Genomic DNA, 22,107 nt, shown 5'->3' with positions numbered 1-22,107 from the left:
TATTCCTTGGCATTAACAATGAATATAATATACATCCAAACAAATAAACTTGGAATATACCCCAGATTATTTTTTTTTACAGAGCCACAAATAAAGCTAAAAAAAAAAAAACTTCTGGCAAATTTTCACAAGAATGGATCGATATGCCTTTTTTTTTTTTCTATTATTGAATGTAGAATAGCTCATGAATCCCATCTGAATATCTGGTAAAACCTTCCCTACAGAAATCCCAGCATTTTTGATGGAGAAAAAAAATCCTAAACCTTAACCCCTTGGTTTTTCATTTGGATTGTAATCTGAAGAATAATCCTGCAGGACGATTTCTTTCAGAAAGTCTAATTTCTATTGTCCTTTTCATATACCTTGAAGTGAAGTTTCAGGAGATACACGTACTTCAGCAAAGCTAGTTTTGTCTGTTCTTCTTTTTAATATAACTGATTTTTATTTTTTTCTGTGATTTTTTTGTTGGTATAAAACAAACAGTTTTACTCTTTCTACTCTGTTCTACTCATACATGTAAAAAGAACTCAAAAATCATGAACAAATTTAAATAGGAAATATTTACTAAAATGTTTTGTGAACTTCTGCTACATCTTGAAATATCGTGAATGCCATGATTTTTTTTTAAAGATACTAGTTTTTATAAAGCATCACCATAGATAGTTCTAAAGTAAGAATAGAGGAGTATGTATAACTTAATTTTGCCTTCACTTGTTTGGAATCATAACAAGAGAATGATTTGGACTATTTTTCATGTAACCCATTACCTTCTCTTCAGGAAGAATATTTTAGGTTTAACATGTAATTAGGCTAATATGATCTTCAGCTGAGGGGCCAACAGTAGACTCTAATGACCAGTCTGTCTTTGACTGGAAGCAGCTAAGCTGGACTTGTAACTGCAGCCCAAAGAAAATAAAATGAAAACATGATAGAGAAAACCAAATAGAGTGAGAAGGCATTATTATTTGTTCAAATTACTTAGAACTCAGCTCAAAGGCTGGGTATTTCAATCTTCAAAACAGTATGTTCCATACTAAAGGAAAAAAAAAAAAAAAAAAAAAAAGCAAATACTCTGAAATACACTTATTTGACTTTCAGTGTAGCTGTGCTTTTCAGTTCAGTGGAAAGTATTCTAAAGAATGAAAATTTTATTTATATATGAAAAAGGAATCTTGTTATTTTTTATAAAATAGTCCATGATCTGGGTTTACTTCTTATAGGCTGTGACTTCCTTGTAAGTTGTTTCTTGCCAACAGAGTAAAATCTGAAAAAAATGTGGTGTCTTTCTTTCAAGAAACTCTAGTCACACATATGAGTGGGCAGCTACCACCACTGAGAAGAAATATGCAGTCACTGAAGCCAACAGGTTTCTCAGAATAGGAAACCTTCAGAAGTTGCACGAAATATGTGAAGGAGAGAATCAAATAAATGTCAAATAATAACTCAAAAGCAAAAGGAGGCCTAGGTTTCTGAGTCCGCAATTACTCACAGATACATCTTAAGGATATACGTTAAGGATAACAAATAACCCCATCTTCATTGCAAATAGGTATTTAACCAAGGTATAAACAAATTAAATAAAACAATAAAAAGTATTTCTTCTACAAAGTACTGGATATAGATGAGAAACTGCTCTAAAGGGTTGTGGAGGCTTTAGGGTTTTTTTGTTTGTTTTGCTTTGTTTTTTAATATCATACCTAAAAATGTGCTCAGGAAATAACATCTGAGGAGGCCAGAAAGACACAAAATGAATCTGAAATGAGATGAAGTGCAAAATGCACATACTTTAATCCTTTCCTGAAGCAGTTTCATATTGGTTTGCTTAGCAAAACAGGCTTGCACACCTGAGTGCCCACACTTGAGTTCTGTGGCTATTTACACTTCTCTGTGCTTCTTGTTACTATTATTATTCTATGAGTATAGCAGCACATGTTCATTCAATAGAAAAAACAATTAAGTCAATTTTGCTAAAAATTAATTGGGGGAGGAAGGGAACTAGATAAACAGGAACTTTACACAGTTATGCTCAAAATTTTTCTGAGTCTTTTTGGGTGGAAGAAAATATAGATTCAACAGAATTAAAATAGTCTACAGGAGCTAATTGAATGTGGATCTAAATCAGCTATTTCTTAGTAAGGTCAAAGTGTATCATTTCAAAAACATCAACGCATTTTCCTTTGACTTTGTTGTTTTGACAGCGAGGTTGAGTCAAGAACGTTTAAACTAAACACTGCCTCTTATCTAACTTCGCTGGAGATACCAATACCAGAATCACCCAGGGCAACAGGAAAAAAGAGAAGACCTAATTTCCACTAACTGTCAAAACTAAAATATGTATCAGCAGCGAATTAATTGTGATTCCTAACCACCCATGACAACTGGATGGAATAAATCACCAAACCTAGCTCAGTTTTATTGATATTTTGTTCATTAAGAACAGGTGGACTAGCCTTCACCAAAAATTATGTTTGGTAAGACCACAGGAAGAAAAAGGGACTCAGAAATTAAACTAAGTGCCAAAATGCACACCACTGTGTCTTTTCCTTCCTTAATGATGGACCTGGGTAGCAGTGACACTGAAATAATCTAACTTTTTAGAGTATTTATTTTTCATATTCGCCTAGTCATTGTACCTCAAACAATGTCACAGCAAATTTACCTTTGATCCCTGTCTACTGTCATATAATCTATAAACTTTAAAAGATTTTTAAGTGAATGCACCCCAACGAAAGGAAGAAGTAGAATGAAAAACACAAAAGGAACAGAATGCTGGGATGATCATCCAGTTCTAATGCTAGTCACTGAACAGTAACTGAATATTCCTGAAGTATCCAAAATAAATGTTTTTTCCCAGTGCTGGCCACAATGCTAATTGGCAGGAGTAATCCTAGTAATCTCAGCTGACTCTACCCATACCTCTAGAACTGAAACGTAGCAAAAAGAACTGAACTGGTAAAGCATTGATCATATGTGAAGGTTTTTAATTAAGACTACTTTTCCAGTCTGATTAATTATATATCCCTCTTCCTTCACCCCTCGAAGAAAAAAGGAAGACAGGAAAAGGAGTAAAAAAACAGAAACAGAAAAGGCAACAAGGAGCAAAAGGACAGACAGAACCAAAGTGTTCCAAATTCTTCAGCCATACATAGAGCAAAGCAAACTACTGGGTCAATGAAAAAACCTAAGATATAATTATTCAAATTCACCCAATATTCATATATATATATATATAGCTATACATGTTAATAGCCATAGAGATGATGATGGAAAAATATTTTGTAATAAAAACTACTGGGTAATGTTAAGAGTAACTAAAACTAATGTGAAACTACTATGCCAGTCCTTGCTGATTCTACTCTGCCAAAGTGCAGAGGAACATATGGACCTCAGATAAAATTCTTTTTTTCTTCAAAGTAGCCCCCTTCTCCAAGCCTCTGTAAAACAAGTGCACAGAGGCTGCAAGAAGCACTGAAATCAACACTGAAGTTGTAAATTGCCTCTCAAAAAGTTCAGAATTGAAACTTTCTGTTTTGCCACCCAAAAGGCATGAACAAGTATCAGCCCATCACTAGTAGCTTCTAACAAGGCCAAGGTCAACATACAACAGCACATAAAGATTTTTCTTCAGAGAAGCAGATTCACTCATATATTTATCATGATCTGCACCAATCCACCTAAAAAAGCTCAAAGTTAAGAATACATTAATAATAAAACAAGAACCAAATCTGCAGCAGCAGTGACAGTTATAACTTGACTCATAATGAAGCAGATGACAACAAAAAGACATTGGTTAAAGTCCAGGCAAATTAAATGTCATCTTCTTATTCACAAAAACTATTGACAATTCACCTTTAATCATTTTGCTTAACAAAACCCACATACACAAGCCAGTTTGTTCATCTTTAATTTACTCTTAATTAATAAACTCATAAATTCTGCACTATTGCAATGGACGGGAAAAATCCATCTTCTAATGTGACCCTACGACCCATGCTCCTAATAACCATAAATATTTTCCAATGACAATTACATTTCAGCTGTGTATTTTCTCTGTGTGGGTATTAGTAAATGAAAAATGTATCCAGATGGATGCAAAAGGCCAGTGAGATCCATAATTCGTAAAATTTGTATACTTAATTTGTAAGTAACATTTTCTTTACAGATTATTTAAATTTCATTTTATTTTTTCCCTTTCCATTTGGAAATTCAACCTTGGGTGATATTAAATTGTCATTATTATTGAATAACTGATTTAACTTCTCATACTCAGATATCCAGTGTAGGGCAACAGATTAACAGGAAACACTTAATAGCACCCTGTCTCACTTGAGTGGTAACAACACATTAGCATATGTGACACTTGCATTCAGAAAAGACATTAGGTTATTCACTAATTGGCTTTCAGGATCTTTATATAGAGAGCTACTACAGTAAAACTCAATTCTTCAGAAGTACTCCAGATGAGCTACCTTCAAACTCTATTGCATTATAGAAAGTAACAATAATTTCAGAAATTATGAAAATATTCAAAATTTTGAATTGAAACTCAGAGATTTCAGTGACTTCTGCTGGAAGTCAGATTTTGAATCATTCTAGTGGAGTACCAATTATTCCACCAGTCAATCACATCTGTGTCACGTCTGGCTTGCTACCCATTATCACTGGCCCCTATGCTGCCTGATCTTTCTGATGTACTCCAGTGAAAGGGTGCGGAAATGAAAGATTCTGATCCCAAAACTTTATGTGCACATTTTGAAGCTGCTCTCTGGCTGTCCTTGCCAATCTGAGAGAAAACTCCAGAAGCCTTTTGTTTTCAGGCACAACTAATAGCTCTACATAGCTCTAACTCATTATCATGCCTGCTCCTTCTGCTCTTCCCTAACAGTAGTTTCTATTTCTAAGAGTGGAAGAGACATCAAATTCATGACATTTAGATATTTTATGGAATAATATTTGTTCAGACATTTTGCAAGCTAAGTGCGATGAAATAAAATATTTTCTACTTACTTAATAAATCATAAAATCACCTTCAGAAAAGCAAAGAATTTTGCTAAGACCCTGTGTGCCAACTTTCAGCCAGAAGCAAATTACTCATTCAAATTACTAAAATCTTGCAAACAAGATTTTTACAAAAGAACTTGTGCTAAATCTTTACAGTTGGGGCTAAAACAAGTATATATGATTTCAGATTATTTTTGTCCTTCTTGCTCCAGGATTTAACAAAGGACTCTTACTCTCTAAAGTATCATCATAACAGGGAATTCTTTTTTTCCTGTTGTTGATTCATTTTTTTAATACAGATTTTCAAAAGGAAACTATATTGCATTCACAGCTGTGACAGAGCAATATTTAAATTCCTTACCTTGTTATTTAGGTGTATAGTGATTGGAAGGAATAACGGAGTGATGTCAGGCCTTGAAGAACTGATGTCACTAGCCCAGGCTTACGAATCAGAAAGGAAGATCGTTTATAAGACAATCTTTCGTTTATAAGACTACTATGTGGTTGGTCTACACTACGAAGAAAGATCAGACATCCAGGCCTACATTATATGCTCATGATGTTGAGTATTTTACATTTGTTCAGAAGCTCTACCAATGTTCCTTCATCCAAAGCACAGCCATAAGGGTTGGCAAGAGGTAAGGCCCTGCAATAGCATATTTCCTACAGTGGACCTCACCATTAAATACTTGCGGGTGATTAAGATGCTTCAAGCACTGAACTGAGGAAACAGTAAGTCAGGCTAGACAAACAAATTGTTTAAAAAGCTCCTATTGAGACATATCTCAGCCATAGCAGTGACAAAATGGAGTAAGACAGAAAATTACATTGCAATTTAATGACATTTTAGGACAATTAATATGATAATACTTTGGCTGAGGCTGCATTGACGCATTGACCCTTACGGTATAACCACTGCAGACTTTGATTTTGATACACTGTTCACACCTCAAACATTACCATTTACACTGAGAAAATTTTTCAGGCTCATAACTGTTTCTTTTAATTATAATGAGGTTAGCATTGTTTTAGTCAGACACATAAAAACTTTGTAACATTTGAGACAATTTTCTTTCCGCACCTCAAATTTCATTCAAAGCATTGCTTTTCTTTCTCTCTCTCTTTTTTTTTCTTTTTAGTGGGGGACAGAGCCAGTTTATAAATAATAAAGGCTATGTGATAGCAAGTCAGAAAAATCACTCTGTCTCTCTCTCACACACACACACACAAAAATAGGTCACACAGCTGAATGCTGAGTGCCAGGAATAAAGCAAGTAGCTATGTAATCATCTGGTGACACAGACACTTAATGCACCTTTGCCACAGATCATCTATTAAACTAAGGAATAGTAACTTCATATTCATCATCTTAAATGCGAAAGATGGCTAAACCTTCAATATGAAATTTTAACCAAGTCAGACCTCTAGGATCCAGTTCTTATTTACATGGGGCCTTCCTTGCACATGACCAAAATCAGCCTACCTATTTACTGAGTTTCTTTACATTTACATTTCTTTTTGGCAATATCTTAATGCAAATGAGACTCTAGCCCTTAAACGAAAAACTGTCTGCTTTACATAGTGTTGGGCCTCACCTGAATAAATTAGAATTAGCATGCTTGGTTCTGTTATAAAACCATTTACCCTTGAATTTTTGTTTCCAGTTATCTTTTTTTTTTTAACAGCGCAATCCCTGAGAGCACTGGATAATTATTTTTTTCAGCTGACTCAGAGAACAGGTATAGCAGCATGGGGAACAATGCGCAGGCTTCCCCACTCCAGTCTTTCCACAGGAAAAACATACTGAGGAAGCATATTGCTGTGATTAACTAGGCTACAGATCTTCACAAGAATATTCCCAGTCTCAAACTCCAAAATCCCTAATTGCTGAACTATAGCAATTTGGCAGAAGATACCCAAAGACTTCCTTAAGAAAAGAAGTACTGTAGAAGAATAGAATGAAAAATGGTTGTGTCTAGAACTACTCTTGAAATAAATTATGTTGGAAAATACATATGTATGTATATGTGTATACATCTGTAGATACTCACATGTGTGTGCATAAGCATATATCCATACATTTAGAGAGTGTGTGTGTGCATGTGTGTGTACTCTCTCTCTCTCTCTCTCTCTATATATATATGTATATAAAATTTAAGCAGAGATAGTGATAGGAAAACCATCCAAAGCTTATCTTGTTTTGACATACACTTAGTATGGATGGTTTTATCATTGCAGAAAGGATCCTATGTTCAATTTAGTCAAGTTTCTAGTATCTTGTAAAATAGTCTCAGAACAATCACCCAGTGAAACTACTTCTCCTGTAAGATGTATTATTTGCCTAGTGAAGGCTCCTCTACCCAAAATCTTAGAATCTAATTTAGGCAAAGGTACAGAAAGGGGAATGAAAAAAGAAAGCATAGAGAGATAATGCCACAAGTCCAAAAGTACACATAAGAGACTGTGGCAGAATTAAATAGAGAATACAAAACCTTCAATCCCACATATACTATACTGTGTTTTCTTTCAGACCACCCTGGGAAAGTTGACCTCCACTCACTGCTAAAAGAATATCAACAAATATATCTGCTCAACCAATTTGTGGAGCCAGTCTCTTCATTCCACACAGCTAAATGTCTGCTGTATTTTAAAAGAGAATTCAAAAAAAAAAAAAAAAAAAAAAAAAAAACAAAAAAACCACTATGGATAGTGTGTTGATTTCCTAAAAATAAAAAGTATTTTCTCTCAAGCATAATCCAAAATTTTGTTTTTGATACAAGACAAACACAGAGAGCTCGAAAATACAGTAGAAAAAAATAGTCTTTTAAATTCAATTTAGCTTTAAAAAATATTTTAAAAGCTTATTTTTGCACAGTTGATCGTAACAACAAAACACTCTACACCATATGAAGGTAGCTTTGATGTTAGCATATTTATAATGATGTTTTATTCATGTGTTCTTTTGTAGTTCTGTCACTAAGAATTGAATCAGCTACATACTGCTCATTGTGCAATGAGAAGGACACTACTGCTTTCTGACTGCAATAAAACCAAATGAAATATATTACCTGTCTGCTCTGCTATGATTAACAAATGCAGCTGAGCATGAGATACGATACATATCTTTAGTTTTCAACGGAAATGGCATGCATCCGTAGAACTTTTGTTATAAAAGTGCCAAATATTTCTAGAGCATTCAAAAAGCACACATACATTTGGGGATCCCACTTGCTACAGTGCTTTGCCCTAATCTTATTGACAGTTACTTACAGCAGTTATTTTGTGATAACTTTAGTTAAAGAGAAACGGCATATCATAGATCTGAAATTTTACTTCCCAAAATACAGGAGGTTTTATTTACTTGTTTGTGATATTTTTAACGAAGTCACATCCCTGTTTCCAATCAGATTCCTCTTCACTGTCATCTGAAGATTGTTTTTGAGATGCATGTGGGGAAAAGAAATGAAAGAAAACTTAGAATCAGATGTTAAATTTCTCCTCAGATTAAATGAAGATTGCACCTGAAAGCATTTTTTAACTATTCTGCAAAAGAGCTTGCCAACAGCTGTGGATCATGACAATTCAGTGCTACCTGAAACAGAAGAGTATTAAACACTTCATGATGGGGTTAACAAGGTCCTAAACCATCTTGAAACAAAACTCCAAGATACCTTTGCTGTGGAAAAAAGAAGAAAATGAGCAAGTAGTAAACCTGTGCAGTGATAACACTCTTGCACTTCAGTGACAGGAATACAAAAAAACCCATGACACTGATGCCACTTTTACTAGAAGATAAACTCCAAAAACCTCAAGTCATGTCGCTCCAGGCAAGACATAGAGAGACCTGTTACATATTCCAGCTCCCTCCGGCATCCACTGCATAAAAATAGCATACTCCTTTTATCAATACTCAAAGTCTAAGTAAATTTCAGAGAACACCTCAACAGCTTCACTCATATCTGTGAGCAAATGTAAGACTCCTGAGGAGCTATAGTCTTTGATCTCATGGGTAAATACCACTCATGACAATGGCATGCTTACCCTCAATTTTGAAAGGTGCTAGCATGCACCAGAAGCAAACAGTGTAAGTAGCTTCATGCCACAGGTACTGAGTACAAGATCAGTGGCTTTGGGGGCATAATTGGGATTCTTAATTCACTATAAAGTTAAGATCCTTTAGAAGCCATATGCTGCCACGGTACTGTGCGATGCAAGAACAGAGATTCTCCTGGTGGCTAAAATCAATTCTGAAATTGTTGGTACAACTGAATACATACAAAGAAAGACAAAGACAAAAGCATCACAGATGTAGCCAGAAAAGGCAACGGGAAACAAAGAAATATCACAAGAAGTCTTGTATTATGAACATAAAGAAAGCTCAGAGAATGTGTCTCAAGCAGAATCAGATGCAAAGGAGCATTTTGAGAACACAGAATGAAGAGAATGCTTCCCTTTTTACTCCTTTTAAGTTTTAGTTAGAAGACACTATTTTACCAAAATTTGTTTTGCAAACAAATAAAGATGTATCATAGGCTATAGTCAATTCTCTCATCACTTCTTCTTCCCCACAGAACAACCTGTAAGACTTTGAATACTGATTAACCATTTGATTTAAAAGAGAGTATATACTCCCTTTCGGATGTAGTTGCAGTATAACCAGATATTATACTGATCCTAATTATACTTTTGCTATTAAAGTAGTTAAAAGAAAATATGAACCCTAGATCACATATAAGCATCCAAATCAATCTCTAGAATAGCTAGGTATAATGATCAACTCCTCCCCAAGAGCTCCACTGCTTTGCCATTGTTAGTACTGCAGAATGGTACTGAGGGTCCCAAAGAAGGAATATTTGGAGGGGATTATGTAACTCATCCTCTTGACCAGTTGTCTGTGAGTTTACTGTAGATTCAGCTAATGCCATAGGCTTTTGGCAGTTGGCCGTATGCACAGTGTAAAACGTCATTTGGCTTCACTGTCTCAATCACTGCGCTCCACAGAGCAGAAAATTAAGTTCAACAGATTTGGAGGAGGTTCTTGTAATTTACTATAATTTATATAAATCATTATACATATGGCTTTAAAATCTCATCTGTAACTTCCAAAGAACTGAGTCAGTGTGATTATTTGTAACATAATAGAAATACCAAGTTATGAGTTTAGATCAAATACTGACTTTCACTCCTGTAGACAGAAGCATTGTCATCATTTCTATCTTTAAAGATAAACTAATTTTCAGAGGTGCCTAATTTCTATATCATCCAGCCTTACTTAAGATTACCTTGACTGGTAATCTTTTCTTTTATATTGTAACTGCCTAAGAATTTTCTACTTGAACTGTTTTTCATTTGATATAGGTGATTTTTTAGGAAGGATGGGGGGAGAGGGACTGTATGATCTGTCTGCATCTTTTAAGTTCTATGAACGTCCTACAGAATTTAAGCCTGGTTCACACTGCTTTCTGGATGCTACATCCACTGTGCTGGGGACAGGTAAGTCAGAAACCAAGACTTTCCAGCACCTAGGGCATGCAAATTATCACAAGTCTGGAGAATGCAGGACCTTCTGCTGTGGAAAAAGTGCCCCCCACCAGGATTCCCAGGGCTGCTGCAGATGCACCCCAACTCATAAAGCTTTCTTCGTGTTCCTGGCTCTCACAGATGTGACAATTCCTATCTATACTGTCGAATATTTCACAACCTGTTTCACTGTGCAGCCCTTGGCCTCTCAATGTCCATCCTGTGTATGTATTAGTTGCCATCAGACTCCTATTTAGAGCAATCCAAGCAGTTTCCTTGGTGAGAAAACTTGAGCATAGAAGATAATTTGCTTTGGGATCCATATGCTCTGGCCAGTACGGACACCAGCCAGTTCTCATCAGTCACTGGAAGTCTTGGCCTCCTATCAAAGAGTCTCCCAAAAGCTGTGCATTTGGTCTTCAGCTGTATGTTCTGACATAGATAATTTTGTTCAGAATTCCAAAATCTTCCATAGTACAAACATGCCAACTCTAAATCTCAGTTTATTTGCCACAAAAAATCAGAGCTGGATGCAGGTACAGCAATAATGCCTGAAGATGCTATTCTGAAAGGGAAGTTACCATCCTATTGGACTCCCCTGCACCTCTGTTGCTGGGATCACTGTGAAAATGAATTTGATTAAGTGCTACAAGAGGCTTTGATGGAGTGCACTACAGCCTCCCTTAACTGTGTAATATTTACACCAGTAGTGTATTACTTTTCCTGAATATTGTCCACCTAATTGTCTTACTTTTATGAAAATTTTGTGGAGATGAACAGAAAAAATGCTTATGTTTAAAGTAATTTCTCCAATTATTTTTCTTAGATTTGAAATATTTGGGTGCCATCAGATACACTTGATCTTTTAAGAAAAAACGACTGTGATGGTATGTGTATTAAATACCTCAAGGGCATGTTTTGCTCTCTAGAAACAATTATTTGAAAATGAAGAGAGGAAAATGAAGCATCATTTCACTGTGATCTACAGGACACTTTTCTAGCAACTGAGAACTCCTGAATAGAAAATTGTTTTAAGCATGGAGCTCATCCTATGGTTTTAGTAACATAGTGACTAAATGAAAATACAGAAAGCTATTGACAAGGACTTGGTTAAAGTTTCAAGAAGGATCACAGCACCAAAACATAGAACCCCTCTTCCAGCTTTTCCCTCACAGGCTAAAGCCCCGAAAGCTCCTGATTCAAATGTTAATGGTCCAAAGCAGTATTTTTTTTTCAGACTATGTATAGCTATCATGATTGGGTAGCTTCTGAAATCGAAAGTTGACTTAAGTTGACAATTCAAAGTTGACTGAATGCCTACTTTACTTCAGTCTTCACTGCTAAGGGCAGCCCTCTTGAATCCTGCAGCCTGGACATGAGGGAGAAAGTCTCAAGAAGCGAAGATTTTCCTTTGGTTGAGGAGGATAGGATTAGAGACCTTATGGGCAGGCTAGACATCCACAAATCCATGGGCCCAGATGGGATGCAGCCATGGGATGCAGTACTGAGGGAGCTGGCGGATGTTGTTGCCAGGCCGCTCTCTATCATCTTTGAAAGGTCCTGGAGAACTGGAGAGGTGCCTGAGGACTGGAAGAAAGCCAACGTCACTCTTGTCTTCAGAAAGGGCAAGAAGGAGGATCCAGGCAACTATAGGCCGGTCCGCCTCACCTCCATCCCTGGAAAGGTGATGGAACAGCTCATCCTGGATGTCATTTCCAGACATATGGAGGAAAAGGTGGTGATCGGGAGTAGCCAGCATGGATTCACCAAGGGGAAATCCTGCTTCACCGACCTGACAGCCTTCTGTGATGGAATGACTGGCTGGGTAGATGAGGAGAGAGCAGTGGATGTTGTCTGTCTTGACTTCAGCAAGGCTTTTGACACTGCCTCCCATAACATCCTCCTAGGCAAGCTCAGGACGTGTAGGTTAGATGAGTGGACAGTGAAGTGGATTGAGAACTGGCTGAAAGGCAGAGCTCAGAGGGTCATAATCAGTGGCGTGGAGTCTAGTTGGAGGCCTGTGGCTAGTGGAGTCCACCAGGGCTCAGTACTGGGTCCCCTCCTGTTCATCAACGACCTGGATGAGGAGACAGAGTGCCTCCTCAGCAAGTTTGCGGATGATACCAAGCTGGGAGGAGTGGCTGATACACCTGAGGGCTGTGCTGCCATTCAGAGAGTCCCAGACAGGCTGGAGAGCTGGGCAGAGATGAACCTCACGAGGTTCAACAGGGGCAAGTGCAGAGTCCTGCACCTATGCAAAAATAACCCTAGGCACCAGTACAAGCTGGTGTCTGACTTTCTGGAGAGCAGCTCTGCAGAGAAGGACCTGGGAGTGCTGGGGGATGACAGATTGACCATGAGCCAGCAATGTGGCCTTGTGGCCAGGAAGGCCAATGGTCTCCTGGGGTGCATTAGGAAGAACACTGCTAGCAGGTCGAGGGAGGTGATCCTGCCCCTCTACTCAGCCCTGGGGAGGCCTCATCTCGAGTACTGCGTCCAGTTCTGGGCTTCCCTGTACAAGAGAGACATGGAGCTACTGGAGAGAGTCCAGCGTAGGACTACGAAGATGATCAGAGGGCTGGAGCACCTGCCCTGTGAGAAAAGGCTGCGAGAGCTGGGCCTCTTCAGCCTGGGGAAGAGAAGACTGAGGGGGGATCTTGTCAATGTGGATAAGTACCTGAAGGGAGGGTGTCAGGGGGACAGAGACAAACTCTTTTCAGTTGTCCCGTGTGACAGGACAAGAGGCAATGGGCAGAAATTGAAGCACAGGAAGTTCTGCCTGAACTGAGGGGGAATTTCTTCCCTGTGAGAGTGATGGAGCACTGGACCAGGTAGCCCAGAGAGGTTGTGGAGTCTCCTTCTCTGGAGATCTTCAAGGCCCGCCTGGATGCAGCCCTGTCTAACATGCTGTAGGTGACCCTGCTGAGCAGAGAGGTTGGACTAGATGATCTCTGGAGGTCCCTTCCAACCTTACTGATTCTATGTTCATCTTTGTTCATCTATTCATTTTGTAAACTGGGATCTATTTGTCCATCAGCCTGCCAAAACATCCCTGATGACAAGCTGGACTGGACAGATGGACCATAAAATGAGAGGAATACTTGCTTACCTGCTGAGCTCAAAAGGTGGTGATTAACAGCTCAAAGTCAACTGGCAGCCAGTCACAAGTGGAGTTCCTCAATAGATTGATACTGGGTCTGATATTATTCGATACCTTTATCAATGATTTAGGTGACAAGAGTGACTGTGCCCTCAGCAAGTTTGTGGATGATACCAAACTGCAAGGAGAGGTAGACAAACCAGAAGAAAGAGCCACCAGACAGACACACCTCAACAGGCTGAAAGACTGGGTCTCCTGTAATTGCATGAAATTTTACCAAGATGAAGTGAAGTCCTGCACTCAGGATGGAATAATCCCATGCAGCAGTACAAGGTCTGAACAGGGAAACTGCAGCTCTGCAGAAAAAGCCCTGCAGGTCTTCATGCACAACAAGCTAAATATAAGCCAGCAGTGCACCCTTGCAGCAATGCAGGCAAATGTGTCCTGGGCTGCATCAGCAAGAGCACAGCCAGCAGACAGAGGGATGTGAATATCCCTGTCTGACCAGCACTTGCTAGGCCAAATCTGGAACACTGTGCCCAATTCTGGTCCTTCCAGTTCAAGAGAAACCTGGAAAACTGGAAGGAGTCCAGTGGAGGGCCACCAAGATGATAAGTGTTGGAGAAGTCAACATAAGAAGAAAGATTGCTGGACTTGGGTTTGTTCGGCCTAGGGAAGAAAAGGCTCAGAGCAATCCAACTGCAATCTTGCAATACCTACAGGTTAGTTATAGAAAAGATAGAGGCAGTGTCTTCACAAGGATGCACCACAACAGGATAAGATCCAGCAAGCACAAGGGGGAAATTCCATTTCATTATATGAGCAAGAAAAATAATAATAAAAAAGTCTTCACTATGAGAACAATTAAACACTGAAACAGTTGCCCACAGAGAGGTGGAATCTCCCTTGCAGGAAATATTCCAGACTCAGCTTGACAGGGCTCCTGATAACTTAATCTAGGCCCTGCTTTAATAGAAGATTGGACCAGATGATCTCCAGATGTCCCTTTAAATTTAAACTCTTTTAGGAGTCTGTAACAACAGAGGCATCTGTAAGAACATATGAATGACTGAGCCAGGTCAGACTAAGAAAAATCCTGAAAACAGGATAAGCATATGATGACAGTTCTATAGAACACTCCTCCAGGCTCCAGTTATTCACAGTTCTGGGCTGTGATCTACAAGTTAGTCTTCTGTATTTAACAGACCTGATGGATGCTTCTTCATTAATTTTTCCATTTTTTTAAAAACAAAAACACAATATCCATGAGTTTCTGTAGCAAAGAGCTCCATAAATTAACTAGGTTACAGAAAGCATTCGCATTAATATTAACGCAAATGTATGAAATGTATATGACTACCTGAGATGGCTCTTTCCAAACTCCTACGTGGGTGAAGAAGTAGCCACCATTACTGGAGCTTTCTGCCTCTTACCTGGCTTTTATTTTGATTAAGCATAAAGAAATCTTAGTAACAGCTTATACTTATCTTTCATGGGTCAAAAGGCACTAGGATTTAGGAAAGAGTTCCCTTCTGTGAAGAAAGTCTTAACTCTGCTTCCCGTATTAGCCCCCACTCAGCTCCCTTTGGCATCAGTCCCTGTGTATTGTTCTCTAGCAGAGCAGTTGTCTGTTTTCCCAGGTGCTTATAGGACTACAAACACTCTGCTATAGCAGTGAAAAGAGTGACAGCTGACAGGGTGTGAAAACCAGGCCATTTTCATTCCTGGAATCTATACTGAAGTACTTAGAATTTTCATGATTTAGAAGGTTATTTTTCAATTGAATACTTTTAAGTCTTTTTATTTTATAGTTTATGGTCAAGTACTCTATAACCCTAGAGGAATGGATTGTACAGCATCATCAAGTCAAGCTAACAATATTCTTGGGATTATTGCCAGGAACCTGTCACAAACTCTAGTAGATATTAAGGGTACTTCCTGGCTAGACATTTTTGTACCTTTGGTTAACTGACTGCCAATCAAGGTATTTGATTTAGAGGCCAGTCCAGGGTAAAGATCAAATATTTATAGTCTGTGTTACAGAAGAGGAGTGTCTGTGTTAGTCTTTGCAGTTAATCATAGGCTAAAAAAATATCTGGACAACTAATACTGAATACACAACCTATAGCTGAACTTCTATGGATTCTGTATTATAGTCTCATTTATTACACATCATTTACAGACAAAATAATGGTAGAAATGCTTGCTGCATATAAGAGGTCTTATGATCCAACAATTTTTGTGCTGCCATAGACAGTTGGGAAATTTGATTTACAAGCTCTTAGATGAATCCTCACATCCAGTCTGTCTGCATTCAGATAACCTCTGTCAATGAACATGCAGCCACTGCCAGTGTCTAATACTCATGCTTTACATCTGCAAATGAAAACTGAGACCATCCCTCTTCACATTTGGAATTTCAGTCACACAATGAATGGAGTCAGCTTCAGGCACCCACTTCCATATGAGTACCCTCTTGATGCCCCATGGTACACCCTACTTCCCAGAATAAAAATATTTCAAAATCATGTCACTGTCGGTTGCTGACAATGTATTGACTGACTTTTGAACAAAGAAATTAGATGATTTTAAGAAAATATTATCTGAAATAGCTGCCTAATTTGCATTTTCTCATTTGTTTTTGTACACCTGAATGCAGACTGTATACAGTCTGATTAGCCCTACTGTGTTTTTTTCAGGGTACTGTAATTGGTTCAGATGCAATTCAGAGAGCCACTTCTGAAATATACCTAAGCTCAGGAACAATTTCTTTAAATGTTTTTAATTAGGAAAAAAAAAAAAAAAAAAAAAAAGGCAGCAGCACCCAGCACTTTCAGTCTCTATGGCAGTTTTCCAAAAAATAAAACATTAAACCCTGAAGCCACTAATCTATCAGATAGACCAAGTAAGGTCAACTGAGAACCAACAAGCAGCCTCCTTTGTCACCAAGTATGATCATTTCATAGGAATGTAGAAAAGAAATCTATGAAAGAATGAAGATACAGAAAAGGACTACTATTTGTGTAACAGTACTTGTCTCCTTCTTTAAACTTTAGCCTTTGAAATCTCAGATTTCAGGAAAAGAAAGTTATACAAGGTTCTAGGTCTTGTGGTTGCATAGAAACACTAGAACAAGATGACGTTCACTTTTTCTCCTGCCTTGTAAGAACTAACAGGAACAGAACACAAGTGTCCCCTCTAATAACTATTTAAATGTCCTCACTGGAATAGAACCTGACATATGATTTTTGAGAGCTTACGAAGGTGATCAAAGACCCTTTCCCAGAACAGATCACATGGAAACACAAATGCTGCCCACTCACCTGGGCTGTGGTGGGTGTGACTATGGAAATGAAGGATGAAAGCAAAAGCAGCAAATGCTTCATGCACGAGTCTCCTACTCCACACGCACAGCTCAGACACTGCCAAATGTTCCATAGCTTATTTTACCATAGCAACACAGAGCAGGTGCCTCTGGCTTGCTTAGGAACACGTGACCAGAGAGGCTGAAGTCTCTGTAAATTCACCACCCTAAATCCCTGAGTAGGGCAGTGGGTAGCACATTTTTAGGCACAACAGCAGCTTCATGTAAGCCACAGAACTGTCTCATAACCTGGTTCTGAATTTATCTTTGCCATCTCTCACTAGTCTTTGTACAAAACTTGGTTCAAAGAGTTTTTTTCCCCTTTTTTTATTCTTACAGCTGACAAGATAGAGGTTACATCTACAGATAAAACATGAATAATTAGTATTTATGCTTGCAGCCACTCACAGAGAAAAATTTCTCAGGCCATGTAGTTAGTATTTCTGGGGGGATGGCTAGGAGTAAAAATGGTTCTCAACTAAGCCACCAGAGAACTACACATACAGTCAAGTCTATGATCATCACTTCAATACTTCTTTGTATTTTCATCCCAGCCCATTACATTTGCTCACTTTTATCACATTCACAAAATATTTGAATTTGAATTTTATCCTCCAATCAACCATGTGCTTTCAGTGTGCCTGAGTGAGCTGACTTGCCAAGAGTCATTATGTTTTGCTGAAAATATGGTTTAATTTAAAAAAAAGACCATATAAAATAATTGGGGGAAAAGCCATAGAGGAAATGCAGAATATTAAAAATGTGAACATACCAATTACTATTATGCAAATAAGCTGTTTAAGTTAATGAAATATAAGACTGTTAAGAACAGCATTACAAACACCAGAACTGAATTAGCGCACCTGTGGACAGGCACGATGTGGAAATGCCAAGTCTTTATAACATTACAAACTTTTTATGACCTCTACTACTCTTACACAAAAAGGACAAAAACATCTGAAGCCCCTTTGCAATTTTCTGGATGAATGTCCAGCTGGAATTGTCAGCTCTGTCTGCTTTCTCTGGGGCAGAAGGAGTACATACTTTCTTGTCTTCTACACAGTCAGGTCGCACCTTCTTTTCGTCATTAACTGATACAATCCTCCCAAAATACAGCTCCCCAGTTCTGGACTGTAAATTATTTCTCATCTAAGACTGTAAACGTAATCTAAATATCTTCCTTCACCTTGCAGTAGTATTTCATATATGCTTCAACTTGAAAAAAATATGACCACTTGGCTGTCTTGCCAGGTTTGAAAGTTGTCTTTGTATTTTAATATTTATTACCTTTAAGTCTTCTGCATACAGCAGATTTTTATAGATATTTCTTTCATCACTCTGGCAGGTCAGTCTGGGATCCTCTAATCATGCTGGGCCTCATCTTGCTGTGCCTCATTACTTAGCAAAGCAGCTTCTGCACATACTCAGTGCTCACAGACTTTCACAGCAGCGGCATGTACAAGATGTTCCAGCTTACTTAAGTTCAATTCACTAGCAGCAATAGACTGCTAAGATATTTGTTATTTTTTAAAATTAGGTATTTATACACACAAATATCCCTATTTTAAATATGAAGATGGTAGAGTCAGTCATTCAAATGTTTGCCAATGAAATGCCAAAAATAATATTTATTAATATTAATATTAATATTGTGTGATACTTGACTCAAGTATCATCAAGGCCAACCTGTGCCTCAGCCCTCTTGATCTTGCCTAAAAGCAAGAAAACTCCTCACCCAAGTCTTGCCCTGTTCTCCAGCTTTTTGACTATCTGCATCCTCAGTGTCTTCACGCCAGTCTTGATTCCTTCTGCTCAGGTGCCCTAATGCCTTACTGAAGTATGTCCAAATCTTTAATGTGCTCCTTTCATATCACAGAATGTGTTAATTCATGGTACACTGAAAGAAAAAAACAACTGCCATTCAAGCAGAAAAACAAAGATAGTCTTACCACCACATAGCACATGTGCACATATGACTAAGACATGAGGGAGGAGAACCATATGCAGCTAACTATTTGCAATGCAGATTCAGAAAGGTTTTCCAAATTATGTCATGGATGACAAGACTATCAATACAATTACACACATAGTCACACACAGTCTTTTTACCATCCAAATGTAGATGGGGCTGGATGAGGACTACTTGGGTGTAATTTATGCAACATGGGTTTACATAAGACTGAGGTAACACTGGTAACATTAACAGAAGCAAAATATGATGTTGTAGAGTTTAGTTCAGTTCTGTCAAGAAGGGAATATGACCTGAACTGGAGTAGCTCTATTTTTTCCGGATAACCAAGTATCAGTAAAAGATCAGTAACATTTATTTCCATTTATGTATGCTGATGGGTTGTCAGGTATTTTCTAGAAATAAACATCACAGAGGCTAGCCATATCTTCTTAACTTCCATTTGGATGACTGCAATCTGCTCTTGAAAAATTCAGTAGCAAAGAAGTGGGCAATATTTTAGAGGCACAACTTTTTAGAAACAGCCATCTGTGCTTGGTAACAGTTGGAAAATTTAGAAAAATACTACTTCGCTCTCTTCTTCTGACTTTTTTGTCAAAAATATTGCTTGAAGTTTTTTAACTAGTTCTACTTGTTCTTCTACATTTGCAGTGGCTTTCTTTTCATTACTACTTCATAAAGAAAGAAAGTTAGCGGTTTGTAGGCAAATTCACTGTGATAGCCTATGCAATACTGACCCACTCCTGTTAACTAGAGACCTTAGTATCCCTATACTGCTTCATGTCCCAGACTTAAAATTATTCAATTTTCTTTAAAAAATGTAACCATGATATTTTGGGAAACAAACCAAGAAATAAATTTATATTAAATTCTCCAAAACTGAAAATCCATTTCTGAAAATCTTGCTGCATATTCTCAAAAACTTATTCTCCAGTGGCATCTAGTTCTGTTAAGATTCACTTTAAGACCTATAGCTTTATCATCAGTTATGAATGGAATGAATGGACACAAACTACAATGTATTTCTAAGACTCTTTCCTGCTTTCCATTAAGGTTAACATTGTCAGTAATTCTACTGAAAACCTGCATTTTCCTTGCTCTGTGCCTCACTATAGGGACTTATCGCAGGGCAAAATCAGTTTTACTCTCCAGGGAGATATTCACAGTTGTCTATTTGTATCACATAGCATATCGGATCATTCCTGAACACTATCAAAAATATAATTCATCAAAAATTCTGAACACACAAAGACAAAAGTCAAACATTTTTATGAAAATTGAAGAAACTGCAACCTTTAAAAAGAATGCAAGCAAACACATAGTATGAATACATGTTTTATATCCACACCTATAATACATATAGTATGTATAATCACCAAAGTAACTTTTTCAATGAATAAAAATATCCTATACTATGGATACACTATTCCACACAGTTGGAAGAGGTAAAAGAACAAAATAAAAAAGCTGATTTGGATGCATCATTCATTTAATGTTCAAAGAAGTTATTCATATCAGCCTGATGCAACTAATTTGCATCCAGAAGATTTTACTAGGCAAAACATTTTTCTCTACATTGTATTCTTTTTTCACTCTTGTAAAGCCAAGTGATAAATCTTTCACATTTAACTATTACTGATATCTTTAATATTACGAAGCTTTTATTCGAGAACAGGCAACATTCACACAGAAAATAAAAAGGACATGTCTCCATTAATCTCACTAGATTAATATGATAGCACATTGTATACGACTAAGCACTTAAATGTTTCATAGCCATTTTTGTGTCAACAGCAGTGACATTTATACTACGAGATTCCTTCTAAAGAAGGTTTAAGTAATAAATAGTTCAAAATATTAAACATCCATTTTAATTCCAAAACATATGATAAAATATGCTTCACATATAGTATACCATCTATATTATTTCACTTTTTAAGACAAAGCACACATTTTACTGTCTTTCACCCCCTTCCTCCACAATATTTAACAAACATTAGCAAATCCTGTTTGTAGTCTCCACTGAAGCTCATAAAAATGTTAATTCAATGTACCTACATTTCCTTCATTGATCTAAATTATAAGAAACCAACCTCAAAATTGCTAACTGAAAACGAATCTTCAACAGATCCTGTAACTACACCTCCAGAAGAAATGCATTAGAGATGCAGAAAGCCTGCCACAAAGCAATTACAGAACGATTAGGTGTCACGTTAACTTAAACATAATTCTTTTTTTTTGCAGGCCGACAGCTAAAGTCAGGCTTCTATCTCTTTCACTGCATTATCCAACCACAAAAAACAGTAACAGGAGAGCTCCCTGGCACACAGCAGTACTGCAGTGGGTTAATTCCCTCAAGCAAGTGGGCGCTGTGCTTAAAGTACTGGACAGGCATCAGCTGTACTGGTTCGGTTCCTGCTCTGCCACTGACAGGCAGTTACCACATCGGACACGCAGCTGGAAGGATGAGCACCACTGACACGAGGCTGAACAGCACACCATCATTTTGTTTATAGCCATCCACACAAAAACCCTGCAGACCAAATGGTGTGCAGAGTGCCTCCTAGTAACTTCCAACTGTGGAAGTAACCCTCCAACCCTCCTCCTTCCAGTTAGGGACTTTGATGGACAAAGAGGAAAAAAAAAAAAAAAAAAAAACAGGTCCACATGAATCCAGGGGTTCTTCCCCAGATGCTCAGTCTCCCAGCTGCTTCCCACTACCTTCTGAGGCCTGCAAGCAGTCGGTTCACCCAGATGCATCCTATTGTTTCCAGACACTAGAGAAAGCTCAGCCAACCACGCTGGACCCTGCAGCTTGGCGTGACTCGGACGGCTTAGGCCACATATTCAAGCTGAAGACAGTACAGAAATAAAAAGTTAAGCTCCCAGGTACAGATGCAATGGAGAAGCTGAGAAAAAGTTTCAGGCATTCAAAGAGTATGTCCTTTTCAGAGAAATTCTTCCTTGTCCCTGTAAACTCAGGTAATTTATTAGACTGTACAACTTTAAGACAACTGACCTGAGGACAGGATGGTAGAGGCAGGTGTGACCTGTTTCTGAATCTGGACAAAATTAATGCAATCCAAGTGACTCCAGGGAGTCTGTTTTGCTAGTTGAAGAAAACTAACAGTTGCCATCTCTGAACTCCTTCTA

This window comes from Rhea pennata, chromosome 2 (assembly GCF_028389875.1).
Source record: "Rhea pennata isolate bPtePen1 chromosome 2, bPtePen1.pri, whole genome shotgun sequence".
Lineage (NCBI taxonomy): Eukaryota > Metazoa > Chordata > Aves > Rheiformes > Rheidae > Rhea > Rhea pennata.
The sequence above is the reverse complement of the archived record's forward strand: the minus strand, read 5'-3'. Positions refer to the sequence as shown.